The 17168-nt window shown below is 45.2% G+C and overlaps 1 protein-coding gene across 7 annotated transcripts in view; it reads left to right on the top strand.

Annotated features, from left to right (window-relative positions):
- The window catches only part of ASTN2 (astrotactin 2), an 882958-nt gene that overhangs the window by 397466 nt on the left and 468324 nt on the right, over positions 1–17168 (top strand). The gene's annotated exons all lie outside the window — the stretch shown is intronic.

The raw sequence follows: 17168 nt of genomic DNA, 5'->3' as shown, positions 1-17168 counted from the left end.
ACCTCTGTACTCAACCGTCTGCTCTCCACCCACCCTCACTCCTTACGAGTCTTATTCTTCCCTTTCTTTCCTCCTCCTTATCTTTCTTGTTTCAGCTTAAATGTCTCATCCTCAAGGAGGTTTTTGCTGACTTTCTAGACTCAGTTATTCCTTTTACCCAGCATTAGTACCCTTTATCTTTTTTCTTTATAGCAAATAATAATAACAATGCCCATTGTACAATACAAACTATGTGTCAGGCTCTCTTCTATGGACTTCACATATATTATCTCATTTAATCCCATTAACAGCCCTAGGAAATAGACAAAATCATATTTTAACTGCAGCAAGATGCAGTTAGATATATGTGCCAGTATTTTTCATTCTACTAAGAAAAAAAAATGCTGCCAACAATTACCATTAGGATACTAATAACACACAAGTCCTCATTTCAAGGGTATGAAAGTGTGGAAAGCTGTGTGTCTTAGAATTGGTGCAATGCCCTATTATTATCATTTTACAGACAAGGAAACTGAATCATATAAGTTAATGGATTTTCCCAAAGTCACACATCTAAGAAGTGGTGGAGTCCAGATTGGAATCCTAGAAGTCAGGCTTCAAATTGTATCCTCTTAACCACTGATCTGCACTATAAGTACAGGATCACAACTTCTAATTATATGTTTATTTGTGAAGTTCTGTGTTCGATTCCTAGGTATCCAAGAGACTCTAGGCTGCACCTATGGGATTTACTGCTTACCTCCTAACCCAGCCCATTAATTGTCTAGTTCATTGCCCGTGTTTAATAATGAATGATGGAATGAGTGAATAAAAAAAAAAAAAGAAACATTGTGTTTGGAGACCAATTCCATGAACTTGACTACTAGATTTGCAATTTTAACTAATAGTGTGACCTTTGACATGTCACTTTGTTCTCTGAGTCTTAGTTTCTCTATTTGTAATATAAAAGGAAATTATAGTTGACTCCTTGAACAACAATGGGTTTGAACTGTGCGGGTCAACTTACATGCAGATTTTTTTTCAAGAAACACAATATGGTACTGTGAATGTATTTTCTCTTTCTTATGATTCTCTTCATAACATTTTCTTTTCTCTAGTTTACTTTATTATAAGAATATAGTATATAGGGATGCCTGGGTGGCTCAGTCAGTTAAGCATCTGACTTCGGCTCAGGTCATGATCTCCAGGTATGTAGGTTTGAGTCCCGCATCAGGCTCTGTGCTGACTGCTCAGAGCCTGGAGCCTGTTTCAGATTCTGTGTCTCCTCCTCTCTCTGCCTGCTGCCCTCCGCCCCCATGCTCATTCTCTGTCTCTCTCTGTTTCTCAATAATAAATAAACGTTAACAATTTTTAAAAAAGAATATGGTATATAATACATATAACATGCACAATATGTGTTAATTGACCATTTGTGTTATCAGTAAGGCTTTCCAGTCAATAGTAGGCTATTAGTAACTAAGCTTTGGGGGAGTCAAAAATTATACATGGATTTTCAGTGGTGCCTGGGGTCCAGCACCCTTGTCCCTCATGTTGTTCAAGGATCAGCTATTCATTAGATTTTCTCTGAGTGCTCTCCAGTTTTGAATGTGTATTTCAAATCTTTGTTGAAAGCCAGTGCTCTGCCCAGCATTAAACTAGATAAAACATATTAAGCACTTAGCACAATGCCTGGTGCACAAAGCTCAATGAACATTAAGTATTGTTGTAGCTGTGGTCAAAACATAAATTGAATAAAATGAGAATTGTAGGATTAAAAAATATAATAGTTACTATAAGCCTTAGCAGTCAGGTGAGTCTTCCTAGATGGGGAGGGACTAGAACTGGATCATGTAGCAAACCAATGTTTGTGATAGAGCTATACTGTCCAATATGGTAGCCCCTAGCCATATGTGGCTGTTTAAATTAAAAAGTAAATTAATTCACATATATTTCAAGTGCTCAGTAGCCACAGGCTAGTGGCTGCCATTTTGGAGATCATAGATGTAGAAAGTTAACCATGTAGCAAATGCACTTGGACAGTGCTGTGACAGAGAGTGAAGAGTGGAAGGAACTACATGTCATTTATGTGTCATTTAATTCAAATTATTTATTGAGTGACAGTGCTGTGCTAGGTGCTGTGCTATGCACTGGGATTTAACGGAGAACAAAATGAGACCCAGTGCCCGACATGATAGATAGTCTAGTGCAGCAGTCGGCAAAACTACAGCTCACAGGACAACGGCTGTTTTTCAGAAATAAAGTTTTATTGAAACACAGCCAATGCTTATTAGTTTACATATTGCCTATGACTGTTTTCTACAGTAGTAGAGTTGAAAAGCTATGATCCTGTAGCTTGCAAAACCTAAAATATTTACCAGCTGGCCCTTTCCAGAAAAAAATTTGCCAACCCCTGGTCTAGTAGGTTGATTTAATACTTTTACATCTGAGTTAAATAACTGGTTTTCGTATCTATTCATTTATTCATGTATTTGTTTATTTAACATTCAACTGGTATTTATTTCTCAATCATCTAGTTCAAGCAGGATGTCAGATACTGACAGAATGAACAGAATAGATAAAAATTGTTGCCATCATGGAGCTCGCATTCAAGTGGGGCAGGGGGCAAACATAATTAGAATATATGTAATACAACAAGTAAGTTGTATCCTATGTTAGAAGATGGTATTTTTTATAAAGAGGCTGCAGGAAGAGTGGGCTGTGAATGAGGAGGAGAGAGGTGGTTGCAAATTTCAGTAGGGTGTTCAAGGTAGGCATGACTGAGGAGATGGGGGGGGGCAAAGCATGCTTTGTGGATACTGGGGGGAATATCCGGCCAGGTGGAGGGAACGGCTGGAACAAAGGCTCTGAGAGCAGATTGCGCCTCACATATTTGAGGAAGACCAGGTAAGAGAATGTTCCTGGGCTTCACTGAACACTAGCTGAATACTAGGAGCTAGGATCACAGTGGGACCAGAGGCCCAGAGACTTGTAGTACATTGTAAGAACCTTGGCTTTCAACCTGAACTCAATGAGAAGCCACAAGAGCATTCTGACCAGAAGCTGTTGTCATCTAACTTATCTTTTCGAAGGATCACTCTGGCTACAACACTGAGAAAAATCTTTAGGGACATAGGAAAGAGTGGTAGCAAGGGGGCTCCTTGGAAGACCAATAGGGTTATCCAGGCCAAAGGTGATGATGGCTTTGGCCAGGGTGACGGCTGTGGTGGTGGAAAGAAGTGATTGGAATCAAGATGTTGGATCTCATTCATTGCTGTGATTCAGTGAGCACCAATTATATGCCGGGCCGTGTGCCCAGTGTTGGGGATAGTGAGCAAAAGACACTATCATCTCTGTCCCTTCGAGTTTTCTAACAAACCGAATTCAAGCTTTGACATCAGAAATGAGGAATCCAATGCTATGTCCCCCACATGTGGATGAGATCCAGGACCAGTTTTCACACTGTCTCTAAAGACTCAGGAGAGGATGACACTGTCTTAGTCGCTTTGGGCTGTTGTAACAAAATATCATGGAGTGGTGGTTTGAACAACCTAATCTTCTTTCTCACAGCTCTGGAGGCTGGAAAGTCCCAACATCAAGATACCACTGAATTGGTTCCTGATGACAGTGTTCTTCCTGCTTGTGGAAGACTGACCTCTTGACTGCTCTCTGTGTCCTCACATGACCTTTCTTCCACACCTACGTGCTTGCGTGTGTGCACGTAGACTGTGCGAAATCTGTCTCTCCTCCACTTCTTCTCATCCCGTCACAAGGGCTGACCTCATCTAACCCTGATTATTTTCCAAAGGCCCCACCTCCAAATACCATCATGTTGGTGTTAGGAGCTTCAGTATATGAATTTGGGAGGACACAGACATTCAGACAATAACAGGTATCAGTGATCTGGAATGAGAGGAGAAGTGAACCAGTGCCACAAACATGCACCACGAGTGGGGGCTGAGCAGAGATTTTCTGAGCACTGTGCTGAACAGGGCTGGGACTCAGGGAGGTGAGTGAGGAGGCTCGGACACAAAATCTACAGAGGTGCTCATCTGTGGGTGTCAACCCTGCATTGCACAGCCCTGGACGCCCCCTAAACTTGGAAGGGGAAAGTATTAACTCACTACAGTAGCTGCTCCAACCCTTCTCCTGAGAAGCCTTCGAAGAGTCTCCTTTAGGGGCCAGTTGGGGGTTCAAAGAGCTCAGAGGCCCAGGCTTGGAGGCACTGTGCAGGCCATGTATTCCAACCCCCTCTTTCTACAGGGATGAGGTTGGCGTTCAGAGAGGGTCTGGGCCTGACTCAAATCACTCAGGAAGTTTGTAACAGAGTAGAGGTCTCCTGACCACCACGCTGAAGCTAGATTTCCCCATCTCTTGAGAACAACTTAAGCAGTCAAATATTTTATTCTTGGAATGTGGGCCTCCAAGCTGCAACTTGGGTCAGTGTCTTCAGAAGCCTTTTACAGCTTCTGAAGGTGGTATCAGCTTCTGGCAGTGTTTTCTCAGGTCTGTCTTCCAGGCTTATGATCCAGTCCACGCATTCATGCAAAGAGGCGTTTCAGTGCAGGACATCTGGGGCAGGGTAGGTCCCCTGTCAGCTTCATTAATGTCTTCCTTTCACAAACATTGACTGAGAACCAGGACTGAGTCAGTCAGCAGGGAGGGAGATATGACACACTGCCACCACCTCCGTTTGCTCAAAATCAAGCTGCTCCCAGTGTGGGCTGTTTTGTTTTTGGAGAGGCAGTAGGGAAAAGGGGAAAAAAGTGGAAGCACTGAAAGAGGCAGATGTGGGTTAAAATCTTGTCTCTGCCTGTAACTGTTGGTGTGGTTTGGAGCAAATTGCTTAATTTTCCCCAAGCTCCTTTTCATCAGAGGAAAATGTACTCACCTTTGCTAGGGTTATTGTGACGATTAAAATCAGTACAAAGGACCTGCCACATAATATGGCAACTATATGGGTTCAACAAATGGAAATTATTGAATCAGGGGCAAAAAGAACCCCTAGTGTTGATAATGCTTAGCCCACAAAAGTCTTCATCATTATGGAATGGAAGGCGTGGTGATAGATTTCTGAGAAAAAGGGGCCACCACAAAACCATTTAAAACACAGCACTTGGCATTAGCAATGGCCTTTTCCGGTTATTTGGTGTCACCAAAGGGAGCCACCTATGACACCACACTGCCCTTTCTCTTCTGGATGGAGGCTGCTTTCATTTCAATGTAGGTGATTAAAAGGTCTCTGAAAAAGAGGAGTGTGTGTGTGTGGGTTTGTGTGTGTGTGTGTGGTCCCAACCTTTTGGTTACTTTTTGTTAAATGGTATTTTAATTGAAATGTCAATAGATGGGTTTCTACCAGACAACAGGGGTGGGAGAGGTGTATGGATTTTATGCTGATCACACCAAGACTGTTCCTCTGGATAGGACATCCAGGAATTCAAGATGCTCTACACAAGTCAGGCAAGGTCAAGTGACCTCACCCCATACAGTAGGAATGGTTTGGTGCAATCTTTCCAATGTCCAGAAATGGACTGAATAGCAAAGTCTGACTCCCTAGTGAAACCTGGTGCAGGCCACTTGGACACACGTTGCTTAATTTTAATGATTCATGATTCTCTATCAGATACCAGTAAATGTACCGCAAAATATTTTGTAAAGAATCTGCATTTTAGTTATGGGAGCCTGTGCTGTTCTGCAAGTAAATCGTTGCCTGAATGTGGGGGCTGCTTGGGGCAGGGGGTGAGAGGCAGAGCCTGGGGAGGGGTGTGGGGGGGTACCTGGGGCAGAGGGTGGTGAATAGGCTGTGGTGTGCGTGCTTGTGTGAGACTGAGGCAAAGGGAGTGGAATGGATGGGAAATTCAGGGAAAGAAATCAAGGGAAAGAGGAAGGAAAGTAGGGGAGTGGAATTAACAGGGTGTAACTGAAGTCCTTGCTTAGGCACTTTTACTTACCATATCTTTTGTAATCATCACATTAACCCTTGAAGTAGACAGACTGTCCCTTTTTTGTGTCTTTTCTGTGGACAAAGTGGATCTGGGGACTTAACCTGAACCCGTCTGACTTAAACTCAAGGTCTTTTTTCCCTGGAGAGGGCTACAAAGGAAAGAGGCTTACAGGAGGGAGGACGGTGAGGGATAGAGAGGCACACATGGAGAGAAAGGCAAAGGTGGAAAAGAAGAGACCAAAGAAGGAAACTGAGGCAGGAGCAAACGCCAAACACCGAGAAACAAAAACGAGAGAGAAGAGGGGAAGAGAGAACCATCAAACAGAAGAGAGGCAAGAAGGAGAAGGGGAGCAAGAGCATGAGTTTGAATACAACCAGGAATGTGGTTAGCAGAGGGGAAATGAGCTGCGTTCAGCTGACATACACATTACTGTAAAATGGTACAATATTCCAGATGGAAGTACTAGAAATGACAGTTCTCTAGTTTCCCAGGAAAGCTAACTGTGACCCTGACCATCTGCCTGTATATAGCTGAGGCTGAGGTCACTCTCAGGAACGGACCCCTCTGAACAGAGTGCAGGTTTCACATGATGTCCACCGCTTCTCTGTTTTCCCCCAGTTCCTGACTAGCCAGAGGCAAGGCCTCCCTCCTCCTGGTGTCTGGACCACCTTGCTTTAGGGCGTGGATGGCACAGGCAGGATGCATGTGTGTGTGCGGCCCATTGTACTCAGTGCACATCTGGAAAATCATTATTCTTTCTTGGTTTAATTTTATAAATGAGATTTGATTCCAAACTCACAAAGATAGCTGATGTTTGAAAAAAAAAAACAAAAACCATCAGTACATCTCTTTTGTATACTGAAGAACTCTTTTGCAAAATGAATAATTACCCTCTGCTTAATCTGTTTTGTATATTTCACTTTGAAGGTTCAGGTTTTGTGCAAGTGGGGAACCACGGCATTATTAATCATCATGTGTCCTGAATAAAATAGTGTATATTTTATCCTTACTGCATCCTTGTGAATGGGATGGGACAGGGCTTATGTTCCCTGTCTTTTGGGTTAGAAGGGTGAGGCTCAGAGAGATGAAGGATATTGAACAAGGCCAACCATCAGCTTGTGGGAAACAAAACCATGGTGGGTGGGGCAGGTGCCGAGGTACTGACAACCACATAGCCTTATCTCATCTATATCCTGGAAGGTCCAATAGAGGTGTGGTAGGCGGCCAGGTAGAGCCACCATAGTGGGTCATTTTGAGTGACACTCAGGATCATGCTGAATTCCCCCATCTTAACTAGTGCTGGGGAGCTCTGACTCCCAGAGTACAGAAGAACAGGATTCGAATCCTGATCCTGTTACTTTCTTGCTCTGCAAACTGGAGGCCGATCGTTTAACCCCTGGGGGCTTCAGTTTCCTCCTCTATAAAATCAGGACATGAGCCCCTGCTTTCACAGAGTGACTGGGTGGATTGAAGGTGAGAGGGTAGATCAAATACATCATGCTCAACAGGATCCATAAGCAACTCCCAGCCTTTTCCCTTTCCCAAATGACAGCCAAGGGATCCAAGATCAGAGCTGTGGGCAGGAAAGAACATTAAGGCAGCCAATTCCCTAGTAATAATCATAGCAATAGCAGGCTGTGCTTATGGAGCCCATACTGGGGATAAAGCATTCTAGATGTCATGCAGTGAAAGGGACAGGCCAGATCAAACTCGTTGTAGAACTGAGGAAATAGAGCCTTGGGCAGAGACAGGAAATTGTGCAATCATGGAGCCACTGGATGACACATGCAGAGCTCATACCCTGTCCTGACTTTAGTGCCTGTGTTCTCTGCCTTAAATGCCCTCTCTCCGTGCACAGTGCTTGGATTCAGTATTTGGGAATGACCCTTTTTGTAGAGGGACTATGGGTTTCCCAGGGTTCCATCCCCACACCTATGGAATGAGTAGCAGGTCCTCAGTGCCTGCTAAACCCTCTGCCTCTGAGGACCCAAGGAACCAAAGGGCCATCTGTGTTATGACCTTCCTTTGCCTCCTTCCTTTGCCTTTCCCTCTGTCTGGCAAACTCCTACACCCGCCTTGAGAGAGAAGCTGTGTGGCCTGGGGCGAACGGCACTGTCTGCTGGATTCCAGTGCTGGCCTTGGCACTCTTCGCATTGTGACATCAGGCCAGCAAGTTACTTAACCCCTCTTGGCCTCAATCTCCTCATCTGTAAGATGGGATTGAAACTAGAACCTGCTTCATAGGCTTGTTGTGAGGGACATGAGTTAATGTATGTAAAAAACTTCTAAAACTGCTTGGCAGGTGTCTTAGTGTCCCCTCTTGTTATTTTTAGCCCCCCTCTTTGCTGGCATGTCCTCAACCTTGGGGCAGAGTTCGATGCTCTTTCCTGTGACCCTGTGGCTCTTTGCACACACTCCCTTCCCCATCCCAAATCACACCTTGTGGTAGCAATGTATTTTTTTCTCAATGACACCCAAGTGTCACCTGCTTGTGATGAGAGAATAGGATGGATTCGTCTCTGTGCCGCGATCCCACCTGTCCCAGGCACAGAGGAATCATACTAAGAATGAAAAATGGTTGGATGAAGTAAGATCTGGACCAGAGATGAGGCAAGGACCATGTGAGGAGGAGAAGGGGAGGAATCCACACAGCAGAAGTCTGGGAGGAAAGCTGTTGCTGCAGACAAGGGCAAGGGCACCAAGCCAGAGAGGAAGTGCGGCCCGGGGGTCCACCGTGGTGGCCATGCTGTCCGTAATACTAACAACAAACAGTGGTAACAGCTCACACTTAACTGAATGCTGCCTGCACGTCCGCTGATGTGTCATTGTCTTTAATATGTTATCTCCAATCCCTGTGACACTTTTAAAACATTGGGTTTAACTGGGGCACCTGTGTGGCTCAATCTGTTAAGCATCTGACTTCAGCTTGGGTCATGATTTGAGGGTTCATGGGTTTGAGCCCCGCATCAGGCTCTCTGCTGTCAGCACAGAGCCTGCTTTCAGATCCTCTGTTCCCTCTCTCTCTGCCCCTCCCCTGCTTGCATGTGTGCCCATGGTCTCTCTCTCTCTCTCAAAATTAAACATTAAAAAAGTTTTTTTTAAATAAAAAACAAAAACAAAATTGGGGTTAAGGTGTCCATTTTCTGATGACGAAACTGAAGCCCGGAGTAACACAGCAACTTATCCAGGCCACTTGGTCTGGTCATAGCTGAGGACTCAGCCCCAGAATGTTAATACCCGTGCTAATGCCGGTTTCCTTTCTCCAGCTGGTTACCCTTGGCCCCTGACCCAGGCCGGGTTGGCCTAAGAAGCATGGATAATACAGGCACCTGGGTGAGGTGGGGGCAGCGGTGGGGAAGGGCAGCCCTTCGCCAGCAGGCCCAGCTCTGTGCATTCATGTTAGGAATTCCGTGATTCTTGCTGGTTGTTGGGGATGTCTGCATCTGTGTGTGTCCCAGGCTGCTGGCGAGAGGTCTTTGTTCCCCTCCATCCTCAGTTGCCATAATTTTGAGAGAGTGTCTTATCTACATGATTTTTCCCCAAACAATAATTTATCGATGATTGTGTGTGGTGTGTGGTTCACTCAGGGATGAACAAGGCTAGGGGGAGAGGGCTCGCCCCGGCTGAGCCTCCGAGGTGGGATCCCTGGTGTGGCCTGGCTGGCGGCTTTTCAGAGCCCAGGTCATTCTGCACAGGCTGCTCACATGAGCGGAGTCAGTGCCAATTAGCCCCTATGTGGCCTTGATGAGGGACTCTGATCTCTATCAGTCCTGATCACCAGCCTGTGCTACCACAACCCCTTGGCCTCTATTTTTTTTTCTCCCTGCTCTCAGAAGCGTGTTGATGAATGGCAATGAGGGGCCGGCAAGTTGAATGCAGGCATCCAAATGTGTCTCAAATGTATGGGGAAGACCAAGGCTGAAACGTGTCACTCCAACAGTGTAAGGAAAAAAGGGACAGCAGAGATGCCCTTGTGAGTTTGCTTAGATGTCATCTGGACCAGCCTTCTCAGGGTATATAGAGAGACTGAGTCCCAGGAAGAAAGGGGACCTGCCCTAGGCTATAGCACAGTTGGCTGAGCAGACCTCTAGAGACGGGTCCCTCACTTTACAAAGATCCAAATCCTAGTCTCTTGTTATTTCACTCCAGTTGTGCTTTTCTGCTTTCCAAACCTCTGTTCTCCAAACTTCCAACCCTCTCCAACCCCATGCCTCGCTGCCCCTCGGTCCCTGGGGGAAATGCTGACTTCAACAGACAAGACTAGAGTGCGTTAGAAGAAGAATCAAGGACTGGGATGTGAACAAGATTTGGAAGGGCGTTTGGGGATCCCCGTGTATTTGCCACTCACTTTATAGATGGAAAGGCTGCGGTCTACAAAAGCAGAATGATTTGTCCAAGGTTGCAGAGGGGTCAGCATGTAAAATATATTCCCTGATGACAATGCTTACATTCAAAACTGCCAAAATGATCTCATTCTTTTACTAAATAATCATTTTGCTACTTAATTTTCTCTTCACCCCCTATTCCCCTCTCAACCCCTGGTATCTCCACTGTTGAATATGTCTCTCTCCAGTTCTCAGCCTCTGCTCTTCTCAAGGAGTGAGTGGATTCAGGGCAGAACTGCTGGAAGAAGCAGCCCCTGGTCTGCAGGTGGGTCTTGGATGGCCCTGTTACCATCAGCAAACCAATTAGGATGTGAGGGCAAGAAAGGTACAAGGGAGGGAGAGCAGTTCATAAGGCTGGGACAGTTGGCTGGGGCCAGTCACGAAGGGCTTTGGATGTTGGTCTAGGGCATGTGAACTCTGTCCTGAGAGCTACTGGAAGCCACTGACAGTTTGGGGGATAAGCGATGGATGTAGGGTCTTTGAAAAGATTACTGGCCATCACTCAGATTGATGGCGGGACACGGAAAGCTTATTGGCAGTGATGAGACTTTATCAACAGTGCACGTAGACGATGACCAGAGCCTGCCCCAGGGCAGTGATAGTGGGAAAGCTGGGAATGGATGGGCCTGAGTGACAGTAAGGAGGCTGCATCATTGGGATTCAGGTGCCATTTGGATGTTGAGGGTGGTAACATAGTCCAGTCAGAGATTTTTCTAAGGTTTCCGGTTTGGGAAGAAAGCAGGACCAATGTTCATAGGAGGTGGAGGGAATGTATGTTGGAGGTATATCCACTTCTGCTCCAGCAATGCTTCATGACAAACAGCCACAGTGTTTTATTGTCAACAACTATAAGCATTTTCCCCCTTTGTTACACATCCGGGTGGACCAGTCTAGCCAGGACTCAGCTGCACTTTTGTCTCTGCTCTGTTCCACGTGCCTCTCATTCTTCTTGCACCAGCCACTACTTGGAGAATGGTTTTCTTTTCTTTCTTTTTGTTTTAAGTTTTTTCAACGTTTATTATTTTTGAGAAACAGAAGTAGAGCATGAGCAGGGGAGGGGCAGAGAGAGAGGGAGACACAGAATCAGAAGCAGGCTCCAGGCGCTGGGCTGTCAGCACAGAGCCCAACGTGGGGCTCAAACCCACAACCGTGAGATCATGACCTAAGCTGAAGTCAGATGCTTAACCAGCTGAACCACCCAGGTGCCCCTAGAGTGTGGTTTTTTCATGGCAAGAGGCAGTAACGTAAGAGAGCAAGCCCAGCCACCCAGCACATTTCAAGCACATTTGGCCCCTGTGTTCACATCATGTCTGCTACCATCCCATTGGCCAAAAAATCAAGTGACATGCTAAGCCTGAAGACAAAGGCTAGAGAAGAAATCTCTGTTCCCACAGTCAACCATGGCAAGGACAGGCATGCATACTACTACAGGAAATGAAGACTTGACCCCAGTAATACAGTCCAGCACAGGGTACATTTTCCTTCCCCCACCCCCCCACCCCGACCCCGATCTCCCATTCCTATGCTTTTTTCCACACTCTCTCCAAGCAGATTCTCAGAAAGGCATCACATAGCTAGGGAAGGAGTCAGAAGACTGGACTTGGATGTTCAACAACCCTGGGCAGCTTGCTTACCCTCTGCAGGCCTCAACCTCATACATAGTTTTTATAGTGGAACCAATAATATCGTCCTGCCAGTATGGATACCAAAGGTAACTAGGTAAGGTCAGCACATAGTAGATGCTTAGTTAGAAGGTATGATGCTTCCCCTGTGGATTATCCCTGCTATCAGGAAATCAACACAAGTACCCTTCATTACATAGGCATTATGGATTTAATGCAATCCACACATAAAATAATTACACGGGATATTTGGAAGAGTGATTTTTAATCTTTACTTATAGTGGGATTTTAGAAATCAGCAGGATGTTAATTTTGGTGTGGGTGAATTAGAGATTCCTCTTCTTCCTAATGCTTATTGGCTAGCAGCTGATAGTTGTCACATTATAGACAGCTGTCCTTTCTCTCATCCTGGTGGTCATGTTTATTGTTATGATGTTTGTGATTGTGTGAAAGAGCATGGGTTTTGAAGACCTGATTCTGTGACCTTGGCCCAATGACTAGTTGAGTCCAAACTTTTGTTTCTTTATTTTACAATGAGGACACTGGAACCTTCCTCCTACTCCTACGGGTGTGACCTGTGAGATGACAGGCAGTGACATATGGCAAGTGTTTTCCACCACTCCTACCATGAAGCAACCTCCCAGTAATGCTAGGCTCAACTCATGCCTCCCCCACCGCATGCCTGGCCCTGAGCTGGGCTCCAGCGACACAGAGATAGAAGTGAAGAGGCCCAAGGTGGCCCCTTTGGAGTCAGGACAAGAAAGGATGCCACACACGCTTACTGCTTTGAGGGCCCAGGGAGATGTCTTTGCAAGCCACAGTGACAAGAAGAATAAATAGGAAAGTGAACAGCAGCCAGTGTCCCTGGCCTGTGATGATAAGTGATGGCTGAGTTGGAAGCAAGTGAAAATGGAATCGTAAGAGGATGACAAGGCGGGAGAAGGATAGCCAGACAGCAGGCAGACTTGGGAGGAAGGCTTTGCATTCATCTTGCCATCATGGGCAGGTGATAAGCTTTTCTGAGCTGTGGAGGAAAGAGGGGGCAGCACCGTCTGGCTTAGCCTCTTGTCCATGCCTGTGTGTCCTTCAGTAGGAGGAGCAAAGACAAAGGCAACAGGTGTTACTGGTTCTGAAAACACCATAACCAGCTTTGGAGATTATTTCATTCAAGCTGCCTCAAATTTGCAGATCAAGAAATAGATCCTCTTGGCTTTGCAAAGGGCATACCTTGAAATTGGGACCATCCTTCATCTAGATAGCACTTTTTCTTTCCACGAAAACAAGATGTTAAATTGGCCCCCTCCTATCCTGGAACAATAATTACAAAAACTCAAACATCCACAACGTTTTCAGCAAGAAGTTTGCCAAAGATTGTAGTTCAGACTTTGCAGATACATCATTGATCTTCCCAGCAGATAAGTGACAGCAGCGTTGTTACAGATTAGGAAACAGATGCAGAGAGGTGAAGCCACTTGATCAAGTTCGTGCAAATTTAAGTGGCATATCCAGGATTTGAATCCAAAACGAGATGATTCCAGGATCCATGCTCTGAACTACTTTACCAGCATCCTGGTTTTACGTGATTAACATGAAGGCGGTGTCCACTTCGAAGTGGTTTGGAAGAACCCACACAAGATAAACTCAAGATTGCTCATAGTTGAGGGATTCTAGTGTTTTACCCAAGAGTTTATGGAGTAAAAAGGTATGTAACATAAATTGAGAAGTGAATAAATGGGACCTAGGGGACAGGAAGAATAAATATATTTTTAAAAATGTTTTTAACGTTAATATATTTTTTGAGAGACAGAGACAGAGCATGAGCTGGGGAGGGGACAGAGAGAGAGGGGGAGTCATAGATTCCGAAGCAGGCTCCAGGCTCCGAGCTGTCAGCACAGAGCCTGACACGGGGCTCGAACCCATGAACCATGAGATCATGACCTGAGCCGAAGTTGGCCACCTAACTGACTGAGCCACCCAGGCACCTCAGGAAGAGTAAATATATTAATACCAGTGCAACTCACATATAGCTGATAATACAGAGTTTCAGTAACTAGCACGATGAAAATCCATGTAACTGATTTCCTTTATGGAAACCACTTTAATGAAGAGATTAAACTCTTTTTTAAGGTCTGCATTATCAATCATATATAAATATATGGTTTGAATCTGTTAAGGTTATCTAGGATTCATTATATTTAAAAAAAATAATAATCCCAGGATGCCTGGGTAACTTAGTCAGTTACACGTCTGACTCTTGATTTAAGCTCAGGTCATGAGCTCATGGATCATGATCTCATGGGTCATGAGTTCGAGCCCCACGATGGGCTCTGCACTGACAGTATGGAGCCTACTTGGGATTCTCTCTCTCTCTCTCTCTCTCTCTCTCTCTCTCTCTCTCTCTCCCCCCCCGTCTCTCCCTCTCCCTCTCTATTTGCCCCTCCTCCCACTCCCATTCTTTCTCTTCCTCTGTCTCTCAAAATAAGTAATAAACATTTAAAAAATATATTTAAAAAAATCCTTGTCTGTGTTATAGATTCTCATTATAGGCAGTTCAGAGATGGCAGGCAAATACCAAGGAAAAAAAATCCTAGCAAGTGTTGCCAGGTATATCGAAGCATTGAGATCACCCACGCAGCAGGAAGGATGCTACAGTAGTGGCCAGGAGCCCTGGGTTCTAATCCTGACTCCCCCAAACCAAGTCCAGTGATTTGGCCAAATGTCTTCACTCTCTGAAATTGCATTTGTTCCTTGGAAAAATGAAGCTGAGAAGCTGTGACCCAGCTGATCTTTAAGAGCTGTTTCTGCTCTGATGTGAAATAGAATTCTATTTTAGACATTTCATCAACACTCATGTTTATACTTTCCATTTCCTTGGCAAATACCTGTCCTGCATATAAGGAAGTTTCTTCTAGTCTTCGGCAGAACCATCATTATTCTAAATGAACTCAGCCTGCATTCATGAAAACTGCAATGTATTTCTTCATTCATTCATTCATTCATTCATTCAGCAAATGAGCTGCCTACTCGTCATCAGGCATGACACTAATTGCTAGCATATGGAGATGGTTACAGAAAGATTTCTGCAGTTAAGAAGTGCCCAGCTTAGTGGAGAAAACAGGCAAATTTAAGAAAAATGGTTTCTTTATCCCATTGGCATAGATGTTACTATTGTGAGATGTGCCCCCTCATTTATTTACGCACCAGGCAGTGCAGTGGGTGCGGATGCAACAGTGAGCAAGATGGCTGCAGCCTCCTCATTCGAGGAGCTTCTGTAGTGATAGGAGTAAGGGAGCATGGGTGATCATAGATCATGTAAACCTGGATCCCTGGAGAGCTGTTCTGACCACCCGGCTGCTCTGGGTATGCAGAGGCAGGGTTGCAGAAAGGACTCATCCGAAGAAGGGGTTAATCCCTAGGTCTGGCTATCAGAAGCTTGCATCTTGCAAGAAGGAAGTGCTTGGTTGCAAATAGCGGAGAGTTGGCTGAGCCAGCAAAATAGGAAATTGGAGTCAATAAAGTCAATAGCCAGGGCATTGATGGAAATCTTACTGGAGACGCCTAGCCCAGTCGCTAAGAGTGATCACAGCTAAGGCTGAAGCAGTGTCAGGAAAACAGAGTTTCAGGATTCAGAAAGGCTGTGTAAATGACTGACTCTCATTGGCACTCAGAATTGATGAACGTCTACTCCAGGTTTCCATTTTGCAGATGGGGAAGCTAAGGTCCAGGAAGAAGGAAATTACTTACGCAGTCTTCCTAAAGTTATGTGCCAGCATATATCAGAACAGAGTGCTGGCTTGGAACGGAAGGGAAAGAGGAAGAAATTTATGGAGGACTGTTTGTCTGCCTGAGCCATGAGCCTTACTTTCCACTACTTCAATTTACTCTCACGGTCAGCTCTGTGGAGTTGACATTACGGTCATTTCCCATTCTATTAATGAGAAAACTGAGACCCATCCAGGGAGAGAGAATGTGAGGATTAGAACCCAGGTCTGTTTGCCTCTAGCCATCATTCCTCCCCTGCCTCACTTCCTATTCTCCAGGTAACTTTTTTCTTTTTTTTCCAGTAAGTTTGTTTAAAGAATGAGTGGGGGAGGGGCAGAGAGAGAGGGGGACAGAGAATCTGAAGCAGGTTCTCTGCCGACGGCAGAGGACTCAATGCGGGGCTCAAACTCACGAACTGTGAGATTATGACCTGAGCTTAAATCAGACACTTAACCCACTGAGCCACCAAGGTGCCCCTCCAGGTAACCTTTTCAGGGCCTCCAGAGTGGATGTCTCGCCTCTCATTTGCAAAATACATATTTGTTGTATAATGCAAGTCAGTAATTAATGATCTGTTCTGAGAACGGGGAAACTTGCCTGGTAAGCATGCGAGAAAGAAACACAAAATATAGCAGTAACCTTCCTCAGTATAGATCTCTCATTCTCTCAATATTCCCAACCAGAGGGAAAGGGGGACCGTAACCTGTGCCCTTTCCTGCAGAGTCACAGATCGGAGAAACAGGAACCTGACTGAGCAGTGCCCTTTCCCTCAAAAAGAAAGGCCCTCCTTTCTCGGCCCTTCTTGCCTGCCCCAGCCTGACTTCCTGTCCCTCCACCAGAGGTAACTATTTACCTCTTCCATTACAAGTCATGAGGTCTGTGGTTGCGGCAGATCATAAATCAGCCCTGGGAGTCTCGAGGACAAATGCCAGGACTTTTAATATTTAATATTAGGCATATTTAAAGTGATGAATATTTCATGACGGGACTGTAGCATTTTAACACATCATTAGTGACTCCTACCCTCCCCTTTTTGGTAAATTATTCTCACCGAAATCTCAAGGATCTCCTCCCTCTTCTTCCATTTTCCTTACCTCTGGCAACAATCAGCTCATTAGCTTGCACACACCTACAGCACACACATTTGTTAGAGCACTTGAACTTGCTGTTGGAGAAGAGAGTTACAGAGAACGTTCCTGCCTGCGAGCAGCCCCCTCCTATTTACCAGGTATCCAGAGAAGGGGAAAGGTAGAGCTCTCTCTCTCTCTGTCTCCCTCTTTCTTCTGCCTTTTGGTGATCTCCATTCTGAATATTTGTAGTAGTACCTCTTACCCATCCATCACTTCTTATTCTGTCTCACTACCACTTTGGCTCAGCCAACATTTATCAAGCGCAGGCTGTTTGCCAAATACTTGTGAATGCCGGGGTTACAAAGATGAAGCAGCATTATAATGTATAAAACAAATTAGAGAGTTTTT

This window comes from Felis catus, chromosome D4 (assembly GCF_018350175.1).
Source record: "Felis catus isolate Fca126 chromosome D4, F.catus_Fca126_mat1.0, whole genome shotgun sequence".
NCBI lineage: Eukaryota > Metazoa > Chordata > Mammalia > Carnivora > Felidae > Felis > Felis catus.
This window is presented reverse-complemented; position numbering and strand designations above follow the sequence as displayed.